The 19,395-nt window shown below is 42.9% G+C and overlaps 1 protein-coding gene across 3 annotated transcripts in view; it reads left to right on the forward strand.

Moving 5' to 3' along the window:
- The first annotated feature begins 3,325 nt into the window (after window positions 1-3,325).
- Window positions 3,326-19,395, forward strand: part of WIPF2 (WAS/WASL interacting protein family member 2) — a 40,602-nt gene continuing 24,532 nt past the window's right edge. Inside the window, exon 1 of one of the 3 annotated variants that reach the window (XM_068530768.1) lies at window positions 3,326-3,360. The gene's annotated coding sequence lies outside the window, so the exon portion shown is untranslated. Of the gene's footprint in view, window positions 3,361-3,388; window positions 3,487-19,395 lie in introns of those variants that run through there. The other 2 variants (XM_068530766.1, XM_068530767.1) reach the window with 2 other exon arrangements.

Below are 19,395 nucleotides of genomic sequence, written 5' to 3' on the forward strand. Positions count from 1 at the left end.
GTATGCACAGGCTCTGCAGATAGTTCTGCTACTTTGTAGGTATGTGTCTTTTTTTCTTTAAACTACGCTATTATATTTATTTTATTTTATTTTATTATTTTTATTTTGGTTGCCCTGGGTCTTTGTTGCGGCACGTGGGCTTCTCTAGTTGTGGTGCACGGGCTCAGTAGTTGTGGTGCGTGGGCTTAGTTGCCCCGCGGCATGTGGGATCTTAGTTCCCTGACCAGGGATCAAACCTGTGTTCCCTGCATTGGAAGGTGGATTCTTAACCACTGGACCACCAGGGAAGTCCGTGTATGTATGTGCCTTTGGACAAGATGGTTAACTTTCCTGTGTCTCAGTTTCTTTATCTGTAAAATGGAGGTAACAATACCTACCTCAGAAAGTTATCGTGAGGATAAATGAGTTATGACATGTGAAGTTATGACAGTGCCTGGCACGTGGCAGGTATTTTTTAAATTAATTAATTAATTTATTATTTATTTTTGGCTGCGTTGGGTCTTTGCTGCTGTGTGCGGGCTTTCTCTAGTTGAGGCGAGTGGGGGCTACTCTTCGATGCCGTGCACAGGCTTCTCATTGCAGTGGCTTCTCTTGCTGCGGAGCACGGGCTCAAGGCGCGCGGGCTTCAGTAGTTGTGGCACACGGGCTCAGTAGTTGTGGCTCGCAGGCTCTAGAGCACAGGCTCAGTAGTTGTGGTGCACTGGCTTAGTTGCTCCACAGCCTGTGGGATCTTCCCAGACCAGGACTCGAACCTGTGACCCCTGCATTGGCAGGCGGATTCTTAACCACTGCGCCACCAGGGAAGTCCCTGTATGTATGTGTCTTTGGACAAGATGGTTAACTTTCCTCTGTCTCAGTTTCTTCATCTGTAAAATGGAGGTAACAATACCTACCTCAGAAAGTTATCGTGAGGATAAGTGAGTTATGACATGTGAAGTTATGACAGTGCCTGGCACATGGCAAGTATTGATAAATGTCAGATGTTATGATTACTTCTTCGATCAAATTTCTTGCCTCTCCCATAAGTTCCAGCTCTAACTACATCAAAATGCTTTCAGTTTTTGGAATGGGGCATGATTCTGCTTGTTTAGCTCGTATTCTCCCTCTGCCCTGGAATGCTTTTCCTTACCCTCTGTGCCTGGCCAATTCCTATTTACCCATCAGGTCTCACTTAGATACTACTTTCTGTATGAAGCCTACACCTATTTCTCCCAGTCTAGGTGAGATGTTCCTGTATTGCACCCTAGTGGCTGCTCTTATCATGGAGTAATGTGATAAAAAATGGAGGGCTTACATTAGTTATGGTGGGCAAGGAATGCCCTCTGAGGAGGGGACATTTGAGCTAAAGCCTGAAAAATGAGGAAGAGGCAGAGCGCAACCAATACAAAGGCCTTGAGGAACCACTTGGTGCATTGCAGCACTAGAAAGCAGGTCTGGGGACTTCCCTGTTGGTGCAATGGATAAGAATCCACCTGCCAATGCAGGGGACACGGGTTTGAGCCCTGGTCCGGGAAAATTCCACATGTTGCGGAGCAACTGGGCCTGTGAGCCACAGCTACTGAGCCGGCACTCTAGAGCCTGTGAGCCACAACTACTGAACCTGCGTGCCACAACTACTGAAGCCCTCGCGCCTAGAGCTCGTGCTCCCCAACAAGAGAAGCCCCCGCTCGCCGCAACTAGAGAAAGCCCGCGTGCAGCAACAAAGATCCAACACAGCCAAAAATAAATAAATAAATTAATTAAAAAGAAAAAAGATGTGGGTCTGCACAGTGTATAGTGAGCGAGGAGGGGACAGAATGGTGATGAGGTTGAAGAGCTGGGAGTTTAAATCTACCGTGTCCCTGGTCCAATCACCCCACCTTCAGGCATATAGGACTACATACCTGAAAATCTTTATCTTTGCACCTACTGATCCCTATTCCTGGAATATGTTCCCCGCCTTCTCTGATTAGCAATAAAATTCTACTGCTCCTTCAAGGCTGAGTTCAAACCGTTTACCGAATCTTCTCCCATTCTTTAGCAGAAAATAATCACTCCCTTGTCTGAGGTCCCACAGCCCATATGTCCCCATGGCACTAATCACATGCTGACTTGTATCTCAGCCAGATGTTTACATGCCAGTTTGCCCACCACCCAGTGAGTTCCTAGGGCAGAGGCTCTGTCTTCGTCACCTCTGTAGCCATCTTCTGATGCCTAGCCCAGTGCCTGGCCCACAGCAGGTACTCAGTGAATGTTGTGACATTTACTTGACTAGTGGGTGGTGCAGAACAGAAGGAAAACAAAAATAATAATGACGTATGGTTTATCACGTGCTTTCCTATTCATTACCTCATTTGAGCCTTCCAACAACCCTGTGAAACAGTTGGGACAGGCACTATTGTGTAGACCCATTTTACAGATAGGGTAGCAGAGGCCCAAGGGCACGCAGTAAGTAGTGAGAACTAAGTCCCAATTCTGTCCCCTTACTTCGGATTCAGCGTAAATAAGGATGATGGAGAGACCCAAAGGACATTGTGAAGACATAAGACAATGGGGTTGACTGCAACAGAAAAGCATTTTTGTGGGTGGACTAGGGAGGGATCCTTAGTCAGCTGGGACCGAGTTAACAGCAGCCCCACCAGGGAGGGCACAGGATCCCTTTCCCTGACCCAAGCAGCTGGAAGTCCGCAGCACCAACCCCCAGCTCTGGAAACTGAGGAAGCCCAGGCCCGGCAAAGAGGAGACGGATGTTCACAGGTGTTCGAGTCAGGCAGCTAAGATGACGTTAAGGATAACTTGTTAACAAGGCCTGCCTCTGTTGCCGTGACAACCGGAGCTTGCCTACTGAGCCCTTGCAAGGTTGACTGGGGCGGGTTCTTCGTTAACTCGAAATTAGGAAAGGACATTTATGGTGTGTGTGTGTGTGTGTGTGTGTGTGTGTGTGTGTGTCCGCGCGCGCGCGCCAAAAAGATGAAAAAGATATTCAAAAAGATGTTCAGCTCAGTGATTCTCCACCTCCGCAACATGTTAGAATCACTTTCGCAATTTTAAAAGTTCCGATGCCTAGCCATACACAAGACCAATTAAATCAGAATCCCTGGGGATGGAACTCAGGTATCACTATTTATTCAAGTCTTCCCAGGTGATTCTAATCGCAGCCAAAGTTGCGATCCCTGCTTGTAGCTGCTAAACCAAATTCCTGTGACCTTCTCCAGATGGCGGCCACCCGCCCACTTCCGCCTTTACGTGCGCTGGCAAGGGGAGGGCTTTCCAGGGGCGCATGCGTGTAGAAACTCTTCGCGCTCTGCTCCCTCCTCCTTTTTCCCCCTCCTCCATTTTGTTCGCGGACGCTGGGGACGGTGGGAGCAGATCCATTTCCGGGTTGGCAAAAGGGGCGGCGGCGGCGAGAAAGGGAGCTTGCCGGGGGTGGGGGGGGGGGGCGAGCAGGACGGGACGGAGCCGGAGCGGAGGTGGCGGAGGATTCGCTCCCGGAGCCGCTGTGCCTAGGTCGGGAAGAGGCCGGGGAGGGTGGGTCCGTCCCTGAAATCACCTGAGGACCTGAATGGGAGGGAGAGCCGGGGGAGGGGCGATTGGGGCGGAGCTTGAGGAGAGAGGGGGACTTTGGAGGAGGGGCCTGTGGGAGAGAGGGGTCCTGGGGGCGGGACCTGAGGGGAGGGGGAGTGGGGGCTGGGTCTGAATAACCTGGAGAAGAGGGGCCATGGGGAATCTAAGTAGGGAGGAGTGGTCGGGAATTGGTGTGGGGCGAGCGCTGACTGTGAAATGGGGAGGAAGGTTATTGAGAGACGGGAAATAAGGGATCCTGAAGGGTTGGGTGAGTAAGACGGCAACTCAGGGTGAGGAACGAGGTAACCGTGCGCAAAAAGGGAGATGGGGAGGGAGGACCTGTTGGGAACAGGTAATTAACAGGATGCTCCGGGTGAGGAGGCCGCCGTGACATTTTGGGAGTTGATGAGTGAAAACCAATGGTTGAAGGGCTAACTGAGGAAATTGCTTACACTAGAGGGAATCTGGAGAACATTGGTTGAGAAGGAATCAGATTTGAGTCAAAGGTTGGATTGAGAAACGTTGGGGTTCGCATGGGAGCGACCTGCAGTTGAGGGTTCAGGTTGGAGTGATGTGAAGTCTTAGTTCTGGGCACCTCCAGGATCCACCTCCCTTTTCATGGTGTTATTTTTGCCCTGTGTTTGTTTCTGAGTGACTTATGGCATGTTTTGGGTGACTTTTTTCTCCTTTTACAAACCAGAACAGAATCTCAGGGAACAAAGACTCTTTAAGGATTTACTAAGTAACTTTGAGGCAAATCATTAAAGTGTCTCATTTTTTTCACTTGGAAATGTAGGTTTGATCCCTCTCTGCTTCTAAAAGATTGTGTTAACCAAGTAGGATCTTTAAAGTGGTTGCAAAGAAGTGATTCCCCGAAAATTGGATTGAGCTATTGATATTTAGAAGACATGTCTTTCCCAGTTTCTTCCTCTCAGCCTTGCACATTTTGTGTGTGTGTGTGTGCCAGGGAGGAGTTGGTTTTGATTTGAAACATGCCCAATTTTTAAACTCTTCTCAGTGTCAACTTTTAGTAGCCAAAAATTTCATATTGTTGTGTTACATTGTATTGGCTGCCATCAAGACCAAGATGGGGAAGTTAGAATTGGGAATAAATAAGGTTGGTTGATGGAGAATGTGGAAGAATGCAGTATTTTATTTTCTATTTTATTGTCTTTGAGAATTCACTGAAAAATAGTGTTGTAGACAGTTGAGCCTTTTGCTTTGGTCCAGTCACTTTGGCCCTTTTTGCCAGTTGTTGGGGAACCAGTGTGCTCGTGGACAATTTTAGCTTCTTTATTCTTAATCCTTTAACATCTTGACTGTTCTAGCTTTTTCTTTGGGCATAATACTCTATAAACACTTTGCCCTTAGGTGAATTTGTTTAGCTTGGAAGTGTTCCTGAAGGTCTTGGCATTTCTGAAGTCTGATGTGGATTTGCTTAAGAAGGGGCATATTCTAACTCACACTTGATATCAGAGTAGTGTTTACCTTAGTTGGTACTGATTAGTTAGGTGATGTCAGCACAAAGGTGAAATGCAGAGGAAAGTGGAAGGTGTTGAGAGCTGTGCAGTTTTCTGGTTTTACTGATGGCTTTTAAGAAGGGAAGGGACGAGTCCTATTTCTTTCGAAGGGAAAATTGTCGGATGTTCTTTCTTGACTTCTTGGGCTCTTTGATTGGGAGAGTAACCTGGTGGACTTGAACCTGTGTTCCTGTTGTTCTGAAGTAATTCTGAAAACCGGGGGCTGCTGGTTCAGCCTGTTTCAGCAACCCAACCCCAGGAAGAACTGCAGGTATGAAGTGTATACAGGTGGTCCCTGACTTACCGTGGTTCGATTAAAGATTTTTCAACTTCACAATGGTGTGTGAGTGATATGCATTCAGTGGAAGCTGTACTACGAATTTTTGATTTTGATCGTTCCCTGATTTGGCACCGTACTCTCTTGTGATGCTGAGCAGAGGCAGACAGCCTCAGCTCCCAGTCAGCCACACCAGCTGATACACTTACAACCATTCTGTGCCCATACAACCATTCTGTCTTTCACTTTCAGTACAGTATTCAGTAAATGACGTGCGATATTCAACACTTTATTATAAAATAGGCTTTGTGTTAGGTGATTTTGCCCAACTGTAGGCTATTGTAAGTGTTCTGAGCACATTTAAGGTAGGCTAGGCTAAGCTATGATGTTCCGTAGGTCAGGTGTATTAAATGTCTTTTCGACTTAACAGTATTTTCAATTTACAATAGGTTTATCAGGATGTAACCCATCTGTACACTGATTTGGGGGTAAAAACTTGCTTAATATTTTGCTGTCATTTCAACCTACAGTGTGTCTTTTTGGTTTGTTTTTAAGGTATTGAAATAAGTTGTGGAGGCTCAGAGCTCTGGGCAGACTTTGGGTATAGCCTGCTTCTTTCACATAATGGTTTTCCATTTTTCCTATCCTGTCATGTGTTTCCATCGCTCTACTGGAGCCAGTCCCAAGTGGAAAACGGCAAATTGCACATTTTTTTCCTCCTTTTCAGTCTCTGGTGGACATCTTGTCTGTGTCACAGTTTGATACCACCAAATTGAAAGGATTTTTGACTGCTTCAAATGGGGAGGGTGGACAGAAGCTGAGCTGGGTTTGCTGGGCCAGAGAATGGACTCTGTCAAAGCAAAGAATAGTTGCAGAAACACAAACCAGGACCTTGAAGCTGTGACTAACATTTTGGCAACATGCTTCCCTTTGCCAAATAACTTCTTTTCTTCTTGAGTGTGATTGTTGATCTCCTTCTCAAAGTAGGCTCTTGTTGCTGCTGTTCTTTACACAGCTCCCAAGCAGAAGTTGGCAGAGTTCCGGTTGACTGTCTCTTGAGGGATGTGGCCCGGATTAGAGTGGATGGGGTGTTTCATGTCAAAGTGAGGTTCATTGGCAGATCCTGAGAGCTGCTCTGCAAGGAAATGGAGGCGGTACTCTTTACTGAATGTTCTTACACGCCTTTATGTTTCTCCTAAATTCAAATCTGTTACTTATTCATCTGGTGATTAAATGCAGAATCATTGCCTTTGCCTAGCTTTGAAAGTCCAAGGCATTGAGGAAGAGAGAAAGAGTGTTTCCAACTTTTTTTTCTCCTCACTCTCAGTCCCAAGCCTTTGAGCCTGGGGAGCCACGGGCTAAACTCACGAGCACTTCTTGGCATTATTATCGAGGGGTATTTTAAAATGCTGAATAGAACTTTATGGAGAAAAACAATGTTAGTAGGGAACGAAGGTGATAAATTTGCTAATGTCTGTGTCAGTCTTAGATCTCTTAATATTTTGACTTACCATGCCTGTGGAGGCAAATAGGTTATCAAATAGGGGAGCCAGGAATTGGCTTCTAACTTGCCATTTAGGCTTGGCAAAGTTATAACAATTTAGTATGGCTGTACTAAATACTTAATGCTACTTAGTAAATACCCTTTTCAGTGTGTTCTACTTAGTGAATACCCCCTTTTTTAAAAAAATATTTATTTATTTATTTGGTTGTTCCGGGTCTTAGTTGCTGCATGTGGGCTCCTTAGTTGTGGCGTGCGAACTGTTAGTTGCTCCACGGCATGTGGGATCTAGTTCCCTGGCCAGGGATCGAACCTGGGCCCCCTGCATTGGGAGCGCGGAGTCTTAGCCACTGCGCCACCAGGGAAGTCCCTACCCTTTTGTTTTTCAGGGGATAATTATTTGAAGATAACTGTGTCTCCATTAGGTCTTGGAATGGATTATGAAGATCATTTCTTGCAGTGTGTGACAGTGGCCCTTGTAACGTTGGAGATAACCCCAAAACAAATCCTCTTCTTGGTGGCCCTGGATTCACCTTTCTCTTGCCATCGTTAGTCCAGAGTATTCTGTTCCTGATATGCAGGTTCAGATCCAAAGGTTTTGACTCTGGTCCAGGGCTTTGATTGTGGTAACAAATATGATTATTGGAGTTGTGTTCAGCCTAGTCTCAGGTCTTTCTTTCCTGAAGAGTGTCTTGAAGTTTGGCACATCTGTATATCCAAGGAACGTGTGTAGATGTCCTCCCCATTTTAATAATTGGTTTTCAAAAAATTTTTAGTTTCTTAAACTTCATGGATTCATATTAAGCTCCATTTAGATTGAGGCCCCTGAGTGAAAGTAATTTGTTTTTAGTTGGTATTTATGATAATTCTTCAGTACAAATTCATCAACCGGCTTTCTGTGCTTATAGAAATGCTGAATCCAATAATCCCTTTTTTTCCTCCCAATAATCCCTCTGACTGTGAAACATTCTGCATAAGTCCAGATTGGAACAATTGGTTGTTTAAAAAAGAAAAAAAGACATTTTCTAAAGTGGTGCAGTCTACTATGGGACAAGCTGTCTGAGATTTGTGGATAGTGAGTTTTCCTTCTTTCCACTTCTCCCTTCCCTGTGCTCAGATGTAGGCAGGGTGTTTGTCATCAAAGATCCAGTTATGAGATTAATTTAAACTCTTGCTATCACTGTCTTATAAGGACAGGGCTGTCTTTAACAAATATTGTTGTTGTTTTTTTAAAATATTTAATTAATTTATTTATTTGGCTGCGCCAGGTCTTCATTGCAGCACACTGGATCTTCGTTGCTGCGTGCGGGCTCTTTAGTTGTGGCATTCGAACTGTTGGTTGCGGCATGCATGTTGGATCTAGTTCCCTGACCAGGGATTGAACCTGGGTCCCCTGCATTGGGAGCGTGGAGTCTTAGCCACTGGACCACCAGGGAAGTCCTGACAAATATTATTCTTTTAAATAGATAATACACTCACGTGGCCCAAAATTTGAAAGGTTAAAAAAAATGGTATACAGTGAATAGTCTGCCCTCCACCCTTGTCTACTTTTCATTGCAGTTCGTCTTCCCAGAGCCAGCTAATATTATCAGTTTCTTGAGATCCTTTCCAGAGATACTGTGTACATGTAAAGGAAATACATACATTTCTGGCATTTTTTTAAACAAGTGTAGCACACTGCTAATTCTATCTGCAGTTTTTAAGAAACTTATTTTGACCATCATTCCGCATGAGCAGTAAAGAGAGTTGGCACCTGCCCTATACTGGTAGATATTTAATGTTTCCAGTCTTTTAGATATATAATGTTTCCAGTCTTTTGCTGTTACAAACTATGCTCCAGTGAATAACTATATATATTTGGCCCTTTGCATGTGTGACTATGTCTGTAGGGTAAATTATAAGTAGAATTGCTGAAACTGCTTGTTTTGGGCCCTGTCATTCACTTATGTGACAATTTTTGAGCTCCTGCTGTATGCCAGGCACTGTGGTAGGTGCTGGAGATACAGCAGTGAACAAAACTGACTCAGACCTTGCACTCATGCGGTTATGGTCTAGTGGGGAAAACATCCATTAAACAAATAATTAATTACTCTTGCTATAAGTGCTGTGGAGAGAGCTAATGTGAAGCCTAACCTTGGTTCATTGGGAAGGCGGGCAGTCAGGTAAGGTCCCTGAGGAATTGACTTCTAAGGCTGAAACCTAAAGGATGAGGGGAGGAAATGGCATAGATGAAGGTCCTGAGGAGGGAAAGAACTTGGCTATTTTGAAGAATTGAAGGAAGTTCCAGTGTGCCTGGAGCTTAGGGAGTGAGAAGCAGAGAGATAGGAGGCAAGGCTTCAGAGTGTGAGCTCTCCAAAGATACAGATAAATGGCATAGTGAATTTTGAGCTCAACCTTTACAATAGACATTTTTTCCTGCCACTTCTTTCCACATGTAGTAGTTTACCAGTGTTGATGCTGAAACCATCAGTATCATAAAGGAGTATGATGCCTGTAGAGTGGAACATGTTTTCTAAAAACTTTCCTGGGTAAAGCCTATTCTTTTATCTTGATTTCTTTTAGGTCCTGCAAATTAAACTTGCGTGGCTGGATTAGGACTTAAAATTTTGGGCTCTCGAGAACTGGTTTGGAGATTGTTGGGGAGCAGTTCTTATATGGGGGATGATGGGATTGTTAGTTTGCTAGACCTGCTTATTTAGGAAACAGAAAACCTCTTCACTTCTGGGGACTATTGACTGTTTTTTTTGTAAGCCTCATGGGGCTAGAGAGAGAACACAGATGTTCTTATTGTGAACTACTGAATATAATTTGTCATACCCATCATCTAGGACATATGTCTTAACATGATGCCTACGACTTATTGGACATGCAAATGAATCAGTAGCTCAAGGGCCATTATAACTCTGAATATATGAAAACTTTTTTATCTGCAGTATATATTTTTAATTAATTAATTAATTAATTAATTTATGGCTGTGTTGGGTCTTCGTTTCTGTGCGAGGGCTTTCTCTAGTTGCGGCAAGTGAGGGCCACTCTTCATCGCGGCAAGTGAGGGCCACTCTTCATCGCGGTGCGCGGGCCTCTCACTGTCGCGGCCTCTCTTGTTGCGGAGCACAGGCTCCAGACGCGCAGGCTCAGTAATTGTGGCTCACGGGCTTAGCTGCTCCGCGGCATGTGGGATCTTCCCAGACCAGGGCTCGAACCCGTGTCCCCTGCATTGGCAGGCAGATTCTCAACCACTGCGCCACCAGGGAAGCCCTATCTGCTGTATATTTTATATTGACGTTTGTTCAGGAATCACAGTACTCTTCCCCAAAGCCCAGATGGTCCTGTTTGATTTAGTACCTTTCTTGTGTAATTGGATCAGCTTGCCCTGTTTTCACAGCTCAAAGTAGACTCTGTTTAGCAGACCATCACTAGTGATCAAGGAATGAAAATGTGCAAATTTTTCTAGCATTTCAGCAAGGAGCGTATGTGTATCTGATGGCTTAAGGGTGTTAGAGTGAGAGAAGAGACTCTTCAATGAAAGTCATAGCTTTGTTATAAGATTATCTGTGGTGAGTTGGGACTTAATATATTATCTTTGAAATGAGGTATGACACTTCTCTCCATGTGGAGTCTGGATCAACATTTTGTGGAGCAGCTGCTTAAATTTTCTTTCAGGTCTTTTTTAAAAAAATAAATTTATTTTTGACTGCGTTGGGTCTTCATTGCTGCATGCCGGCTTTCTCTAGTTGTGGCGAGCGGGGGCTACTCTGTTGTGTGCGGGCTTCTCATTATGGTGGCTTCTCTTGTTGCGGAGCACGGGCTCTAGGCACGCGGGCTTCAGTACTTGCGGCACGTGGGCTCAGTAGTTGTGGCTTGCGAGCTCTAGAGCACAGGCTCAGTAGTTGTGGTGCACGGGCTTAGTTGCTCCGCGGCATGTGGGATCTTCCCGGACCAGGGCTCGAACCGTGTCCCCAGCATTGGCAGGTGGATTCTTAACCACTGCGCCACCAGGGAAGTCTGCCCAGGCCTTTTCTTAATGGAGACTGTCATCACTGATTTTCCTTACTTCTGACTGTTCTCTGTATAAGCTTTCTACTTTTATATTTGGGGTGTGCAAATGAAGGAAGGCACGTAGAAGCCGAGGGCTAGTATTGTGTGATGGCCAACCTAGAGTGAGAAGAGCTGCTTTTTGTCATCAGTGACTAGGTTTCAGCCTACCTGGTAACAGTCTTTTAATCTCATTAACAGTTTCTTAGAACTTCTAAAGATATTTTGACAACAGATGGTTATTTTTGCTTTTCAATGAGTTGCATTAAATTGAGGAGAAGACCTTTTAAAAAGGGGGCTAAGTTAATTGATTTTAAGATTTATCCCTCTATTTTTGTGCTTACCTTTGCAGTTAAATTTTGGTCACGATTTCTCATAGTGGCCTGGAAGTTCCTCCCATACTTGACCTGTGGTGGAGTGAGCTCTGGGGTGGTGAACACTGGTTGCACCCAGGCTGTGCCAGAGATTCGGGTTGCATTAGGCAGCCTGCTTCCATTACAGTTGAGTGAGACACGGGTTATTTTGGTTTGTTTGGGATTTTCTACTCTCTTTAACTGCATTGGTAGCAGATCCAGTACTGACCTCATTTTTTTGAAATTTTGGTCAGTCTGAAGCTTGGTTTTGCTTATACGGTGTTAGATTTTTTTGATTTTTTAGTAATTAAATTAAAAAAATCAATATAGTAAGAATACATCGTTTAAAGAGTCAAATAGTACTATAAGTCTTACAATTTAAAAAGCTGCTCCATTTCTCCTTATTTGTCCTCAATCACTTTGAATACTTCTGGTATTTTTTCCTGATGTATATTACCTTCATGTTTCTGCATAGTATACTCACACTATTATGTCTTGGTTTTTCCATTCTTAGATATCTATTGAATTTCTACTGTGGACACTGAATTTTGCATTCTTATGCTGCTTTTCACGCTCAACCCTTCCTGCTATCTGCCTAATAGAGATATATCACAATCTTGATTAAATCAATAATTTGTATGTTTTTGTGTTATATATCAGGATTCAAATAGAAAAACCAACCATTCTTGATATTTCACAGATTACCAAATCATTGGAAGACCAGGGGAGCATAGGTCAGGGAAAGCCACTTGCAGGGATTGTAAGAAACTGCAACCATTAATAATCTTGGCTGCCTTAAACACCAAAGCAGGCAATTTACAGAATATTGAAAACTGCTGCAAACCACATGTCTGTCATCTGTTGGAGGCCACACACCTGCTCATTGCTCCTGGAAGGTCAATAATAGCATCAACCTGCCTTCCATCTTCCAGGTCTTGAGTGAATGAGTTGTGTCGGTGGAATTTAAACCACAACCCCATTGACAGGGGATTCTAGGAAAAGTAGTTCCCAGACCTCCAGCCTCCCTCCTCTCCCATGAGTCCAGAAGGGAGTAGAGGTGAGTGTTATCAAAAGAAGAAAAAAAAAAAAGCATCCAGTATATTGACTGTGTACTATGATTATATTTCCTTCTTTATACTTTTTTCCCCTAAGTATAATAATTGCCTTTTTTCTTTTGTTTTTTTTTTTTTTGCTTGATTTTCTGAGTGTCAATCATTAATTCATCCCTAAACTCGGATGAAAGTTTCTCTTTTCAGTACACTCGAACACATTAGTGGAGTCTCTTCCAGAGGCTTTATGAAAAAAGGTCTATAGGAGGGGGTGCATTTTTTGAGGTCTTGCATGTCTGAATCATCTCTTTTCTACCCTCATGCTGGTTGGTAGTGTGATTAGATATAAAATATTATGTTGGGGATCATATTTCTTTGGAAATTTTAAGCCTTTGTGGTTTTCTAACTTTCAAAAATCATATTGTGAAGTTTGATGCTATTCCGATTCTAGATTCTTTGTGTGGGATCTGTTTTTTCTCTGAGAGATTTTAGGGTCTTGTCTTTACCTGCACCCCCTGGAAGACTCTGCAGTGGAAGCGCAGAGTCTTAATCACTGGGCTACCAGGGAAGTCCCATTTAGGGTCTTGTCTTTATCCCTGGTATTCTGAAATGCAATGATGTGCCTTGGGATGGTTATTAGAATTCATCATGCTTGGGAATTCCCTGGTGGTCCAACGGTTAGGACTCCACGCTTCCACTGCTTGGGGCCCAGGTTTGATCCCTGGCCAGGGAACTAAGATCCCACAAGCCCGGTGGTGCGGCCAAAAAGAAAAAAAAATCATCATGGTTGACCTTCAGTGGGCGTTTTCAGTCTGCAACTTATTTCCATCTGTCTTGGGAAGTTTTCTTGTATTAACATCTTTTATAATATATTCTCTCTCTGATAATTATTTCTCTCTTCTCTCTTTCTGGGAACCCCTTTCTGGGAATCCAGATGGTGAAACGCCTAGAATGGCCCTGTAATTTTTTTTCCCTTGTGAATTTCTTTTTTTCTCATTCAATTTTCAGATAGCCTTAGCTTTTTCTTCCAACTCTTCTATTGTATTTTTAATATTTGCTATCAACTAAAAAAAATAAATTTATTTATTTATTGGCTGCGTTGGGTCTTTGTTGCTGCATGCGGGCTTTCTCTAGTTGCGATGGCGAGTGGGGGCTACTCTCGGTTGCGGTGTGCGGGCTTCTCATTGTGGTGGCTTCTCGTTGTGAAGCACGGGCTCTAGGCGCACGGGCTTCAGTAGTTGTAGCACGCGGGCTCAGTAGTTGTGGCTCGCAGGCTCAGTAGTTGTGGCACGCGGGCTTAGTTGGTCCACAACATGTGGGATCTTCCCGGACCAGGGCTCAAACCCGTGTCCCCTGCATTGGCAGGTGGATTCTTAACTACTGCACCACCAGGGAAGTCCTTGCTATCAGTTTTTTTAATTTCCAGGAAACTTTTTTGGAATTTTATATATAAATATTTTTGCATGTTTTCAGGAATTGTGTTTTGTTTGCTTTGATTCCTGTCTTTCATGTTAGAGGTTTTCTTGAAATGTCTGATAATTCTTGGCTATGTCTGTTCATTTTTAAGGATGAGGCACTAAAAAGCTGAGTGTGGAGCCCTGGCTCATCAAGTGGTGGGCACGATTTTAGGGTGAATTGGCACTGGTCACTTTCCTCAGAGAGGGCTGCTCCAGTCTTCTGCCTAGAGAGTATAAGCCCAGCAGCAGGTGCTTTTGGAGCCACGTGGGAGAAGAGAGCTGGGGATGGGGGAAGAGGTCTCATTGTTGAGTACAAGTTAGACTTTCACTTGATGCCTCTGTTTTCATTATGGCTCTGCTGCCCTTAGCTATGACTGGTCCCTTGGTTCAAGAGGCCCTCTGGTTCAACTTCTCTCATCTTCTGCCAGGCATCATGGGGGAGGGGACAGAGAGGATGGAAGAATCTTATTTCTTATACAGACTTTCAACCAATTCTGTTTTACCCCCTCCTACATTCTTTTATCCAGAGGTACTAGGTGCCTCCAATTTCGGAGCCTTTTCTGAGATTCTGTGGTAGGAACCTGCTTGCTTCTTACTGCTGCAAGCGTTTAGCTTTTTCCTTTCTGTGAAGTTATTTATCACTAGTGCATCTGCTTTCCAGCTTTCAAAATTTTGTTGACGTCTCTTTATGTTGTTGTCTCCTTTCCCGTTTTTTTTTTTTTCTTTTTTGAAGTTTATGCCTTAAAAAATCCCTTTGCTGTAATTTTGATGGTGTTTATGTGTGATAAATGCACGGACATATTCATGTTTAACCCGCGTATTCATCACCTTTTCTTTACTGAAACCCATTCAGATAGCAGTTGATTGCTAATGCTCCTTTAGAACACTGTTTTCCAGACTTCCCTAACACCAAGAATACTTAAGGTGCTCATTGAAAATACAGATTCCCAGATCTCTCTCCTGCAAAATTTCTGATTTTAGTAGGTCTGGATTAGGGCCCAGCAATCTTTTTTGTGTTTGATTTTTAAACAAATGCCCTAGGATGTGTCTTGTCTTCAGACAAGTTTGGAAGCTGTGTTTTAGATCTTCTAAACCACTTATTGCTATCCTAAGTTGCTTTTGTATTCCGACTATGTTTTAGTCTGTCTAGCTTTGGTCTGGATTTCTAAATTAGAATGTGTGTCCTTCATCTGATTAACTCCTCTCTTCTGTAGTTAAATGCTGGCTAATGGTAATAACTTTGGCCTTGTATGACTCCATTTTTTTAGCCAACATTTGTAAACCCACTGGTTCCTGGGATGTGTGGGTGGGGAGGAAATATTAGTTATGAATATTGAGCTACTCTGCATCATTTCACTGTCCAAATCCAGGAATCTGTTTTTTGTTTTTGAAATGGAAAATTGACTCAGGCTTTAAAAACAAATCTACTAATTATCTGCCTTAGATTTATGCAGCATCATTTTTGGAGATGTTAAAGCACTGTGATTTGAAGTTTGTTTTTAACTTTGACAATATGAGAGGGCACATTCTCTTCTTTTTGTGTTGTAGATCCCTAGGCCTTGGAAGGAAAAACAGTTGTATCTTTTACTGTTGGTATGTAAAACACCTGGAAATGAAGTGTTTGCCGCTGCTCCTTGGTTGCTGTGAGTCGCTTGGAGATCAGGAGCTAAATAGTACCTGTCCTAGCTATGTTGTAGAGGCCAAGTGTAGTACCCTGGTACTCAGGTGTTGGAAGTCTTGCTGTTATTAGCAAAAATGCAGCCTGAGGAAGCCATGTCGGCTCTGACATAGATTTACATTCTAAGATGAACAGCTCCATCAAAACAGCTCTAGTAGAATTTTACAGGTTTCATTGAAACAGTTTTGCTGAATGAAGTCACAAAAACAGTGCTAAATCTAAAGTGTTATTGTCTTGGGAGTTCCCTGCTGGCTTAGTGGTTAGGATTCCAGGCTTTCACTGCCATTGCCCGGGTTCAGTCCCTGCTCGGGGAACTGAGATCTCGCAAGCCGCACGGCCAAAAAATAAAAATAAAGTGTTATTGTCTCATTGACTGTGAATCATTGGCTATGTTTTGAAGCACTACAGCACTCTGAACTATTACTGATTTACTGCAGTTGACTATTTTCTAGATATGTTCCCCCACCTTCCCAATACTTCAGTGCTTTCAGGATAGTAGGATTTTCTCTTTGCTTTGAGGGGTGTGGTAGGGGCTGGGGATGTTTGGTGAGGTCATTCCCTGATCTCTGTTTAGGACGATTTTCAGGTATTATGTTTACAGTTGCTATTGCATTAGTTATCTCTAGCCGTCTTTTTAATGAAGCCATTTTTCACAGATGTGGTTATTTTATTGCACACAAGAGTAGACTTCTCATTGATTTGTGATCATTTTAGATGAGAGGACTTGGCTACTGGGTTGCCCTGTAACTGGGAATCATAACCTGTGGTACCTAATATTTACTACATCAGGTCGTCTATGAATATGTAGGCTTCTGAGTTTATGTTTTTCGGGCTTTTGAAAAATAATCTGAGACAAGAGGAAAGAGTCATATTAGGGGGAAAAGCTGCATTTTGGGATGTATACTTATGCTTTTATTAGGAAAATTATATTTGAAAGGATTTCATATAGTTATATATCTTTCTTTTGCCTTTATCCTTTTCTCTTCTAGGGTTGTGTTCTGCTTGTAACAGTGAAAAATCATTGAGGTAAAGAGTAAAACATCCAGGTTTAGTTGTAGAAGTCTAGGATTTTCAGTTTAAATTATCATGGTGTGCGTGTGATTTTTTAAAAAATTAGTTTACTTATTATTTATTTTTGGCTGCGTTGGGTCTTTGTTGCTGTGCGTGGGCTTTCTCTGGTTGCGGCGAGTGGGGGCCACTCTTCGTTGCGGTGCGCAGGCTTCTCATTGCGGTGGCTTCTCTTGTTGTGGAGCATGGGCTCTAGGCGCGCAAGCTTCAGTAGTTGTGGCACGAGGGCTCAGTAGTTGTGACACGCGGGCTCTAGAGCGCAGGCTCAGTAGTTGTGGCTCACAGGTCCAGTTGCTCCGCAACATGTGGGATCTTCCCGGACCAGGGCTCGAACCCGTGTCCCCTGCATTGGCAGGTGGATTCTTAACCACTGTGCCACCAGGGAAGTCCCTGTGTGTGTGTTGTTTTTTTTTTTCACACACACACACTGTATTTTATTTTTATAAGAGATAAATAGACTGACACCAAGCATTGTACATGGATGACCACAACAAAAGCAACAATGATTGAATTACCAAACATGAAACACACTCATACTATGTCATAATATTGACATTCAGTCCAGTAATCCTCCACTGTAACAGCTCCTTTACTTTGCAGTGAAAATTGATTTGTATATTCTTTGCCTCTGAGTCCTTGTGGGATTTTTTTTTTTTTTTAATTCAGACAGAAAGTCACAAAAATTATACTCATCCTCATCAGTTCACTCAGTCCCATGTAATTAATTTTTTTTTTTCATCTTGATCTTTTGTTAGCACTTTTATGAGTTCATCAGCTTTTCATTAGAGTTCTGAAAATGCTTATTCATTCAGTTCAGCAGTACAGTCAGTTACCAGAAACCTGTACTTGTCAGAGTCTTTTCCATGAATTTCTTGAAGATGAAACCCTTTTATAGGAACATATTTGCAAAATCATCAGAGTACACCCAGAACTGTCTGTAAATGACAAAAGACTTAAAAATGACCACGGTTAAAGATTTGATGAAAGTTCATAATAATGCAGTTGACAAGAAAATTAGTTATTTCTGAGATATACATTTTAAAGTAATAACTAGGATTATTACTTATAACATTATACCAGAACATATAAGATTTTTAGAAATTTCATGTAATGTCTGAAACATTTATATTAACATATTTCCATACATATTTCCATACAAATACAAATATAAGATTTTTAGAAATTTCATGTAATGTCTGAAACATTTATATTAACATATTTCCATACATATTTCCATACAAATACAAATATAAGATTTTTAGAAATTTCATGTAATGTCTGAAACATTTATATAACATGTGGGATCTTCCCGGACCAGGGCTCGAACCCGTGTCCCCTGCATTGGCAGGTGGATTCTTAACCACTGTGCCACCAGGGAAGTCCCTGTGTGTTTTTTTAAAAAATTACTTGTTGGATCAATCAGATTTGCTGCAGAGTTGAATTTCCATGATGGAATATGCGTGCAGTTGGAAAAGTGATTTTTTTCCCTTCATGGAGTAACCTTGGAATTTTAATTAATTCCATTTCTACATATGATAGAAATCTGTTTCACCAGAGATTTGACTGAATTGAATTTCAAGGGGGAGGGAGCACCTTTTCCATTGAGAAACGAGGGCTGTAGATTATTTTCAGACTATATAAAGCTTTTTGCGGGGGGGTGGGGGAAGGTGGTAAAATATGAATAACAAGAATGTTACTCTAGTCTGTTTCCTTGTATTTTAGAGAAACCAAAAATGCTTTAGTGGAAACTCTCTGCTGTATTCTGTCCTAGAACACATGGAGGCGTGTTCATAGTTCTATGTTGACATCAGTTCCTCTGTAATTATAGGAACCTGTTTGGCTCCTGTTGTTCGTTAGTCTCCTGCAGTGGCATGTGAATACTCTTAGGCAGTAGCTCCTGGCTGTTCTCCCATGTGGGGTTCTGTGGCTTAGGAACTGGATGCCATTGTGCCACTGTGGCAATGAGCTCCTGCTTCCCCATACTGTACGGCTGAAGGGCAGGTGGACAGGTATGCAGACTGCCATCAGGGGACTTTTAACCCTGGAAGGCTTCCAGTTAGTACCTAGGTCCCTAGCTGTACTCAAGCCAACTAGAGATGAAGCACAGTCTGTGGGATTAGTGAACGAGATAACTGATGGAACTTGTTTACTCTGGGTGTGAAGCTGTTGGTTTGTTTAGACTTCTTTGGTATAATAGGCATATTGGATGGAGAAGGATACTACTTTTGGATTTGGAGGATGGCCTACAGAGGCCTCAGATTTCATCTCCTCTCACTCTTCACCTCACCCTGTTCTAGTTACTCTGGCTTTTTCACTAGTTCTCTAACACATCAAGCTCATCACTGTCTCAGGGGGTTTTCCCTTGGATGTTTGTGAATTCTTTTTGGAATGCTCTTTCCCCAGATGTTTCTAGGGCGTGGCTGTTCATGGAGAGACTTCTTTGGAGAGCCAGCCCCCAGCCCCCGCCCCTCTCCTCATCTAAAAGAACACTATACCTTACTCCTGCACTCTCCCTTTATGATTCTCTTTTTTTTCATTCTTTTTGTTAGTAATGGAAATGTTGAGATTATATTTGTTTCCTTGTTTATCTCTTCCTCTAGAATATAGGCCCCAAGATTGTAAAAAATTGTCTAGTTCAACCTCTAGAACAGGGTTTATCAACCTCAGCATTATTGACATTGTTGGACGGGAGAATTCTTTGTTGTGGGAGGTTGCCCTGTGCACTATAGAGTGTTCAGCAGCATCCTTGTTTTCTATCTACTAGATGCCAGTAGCACCCCCCTCGTCATGACAGTCAAAAATGTCTCCAGACATTGCCAACTGTCTCCTGGGGGACAAAATCACCCCGCTTGGGAACCATTGTTATAGAACAATGCTTTGGCACCTAGTGGGTGCTCAATAAATGTTTATTGTA

The sequence above is a fragment of the Eschrichtius robustus genome, chromosome 20 (assembly GCF_028021215.1).
Source record: "Eschrichtius robustus isolate mEscRob2 chromosome 20, mEscRob2.pri, whole genome shotgun sequence".
Lineage (NCBI taxonomy): Eukaryota > Metazoa > Chordata > Mammalia > Artiodactyla > Eschrichtiidae > Eschrichtius > Eschrichtius robustus.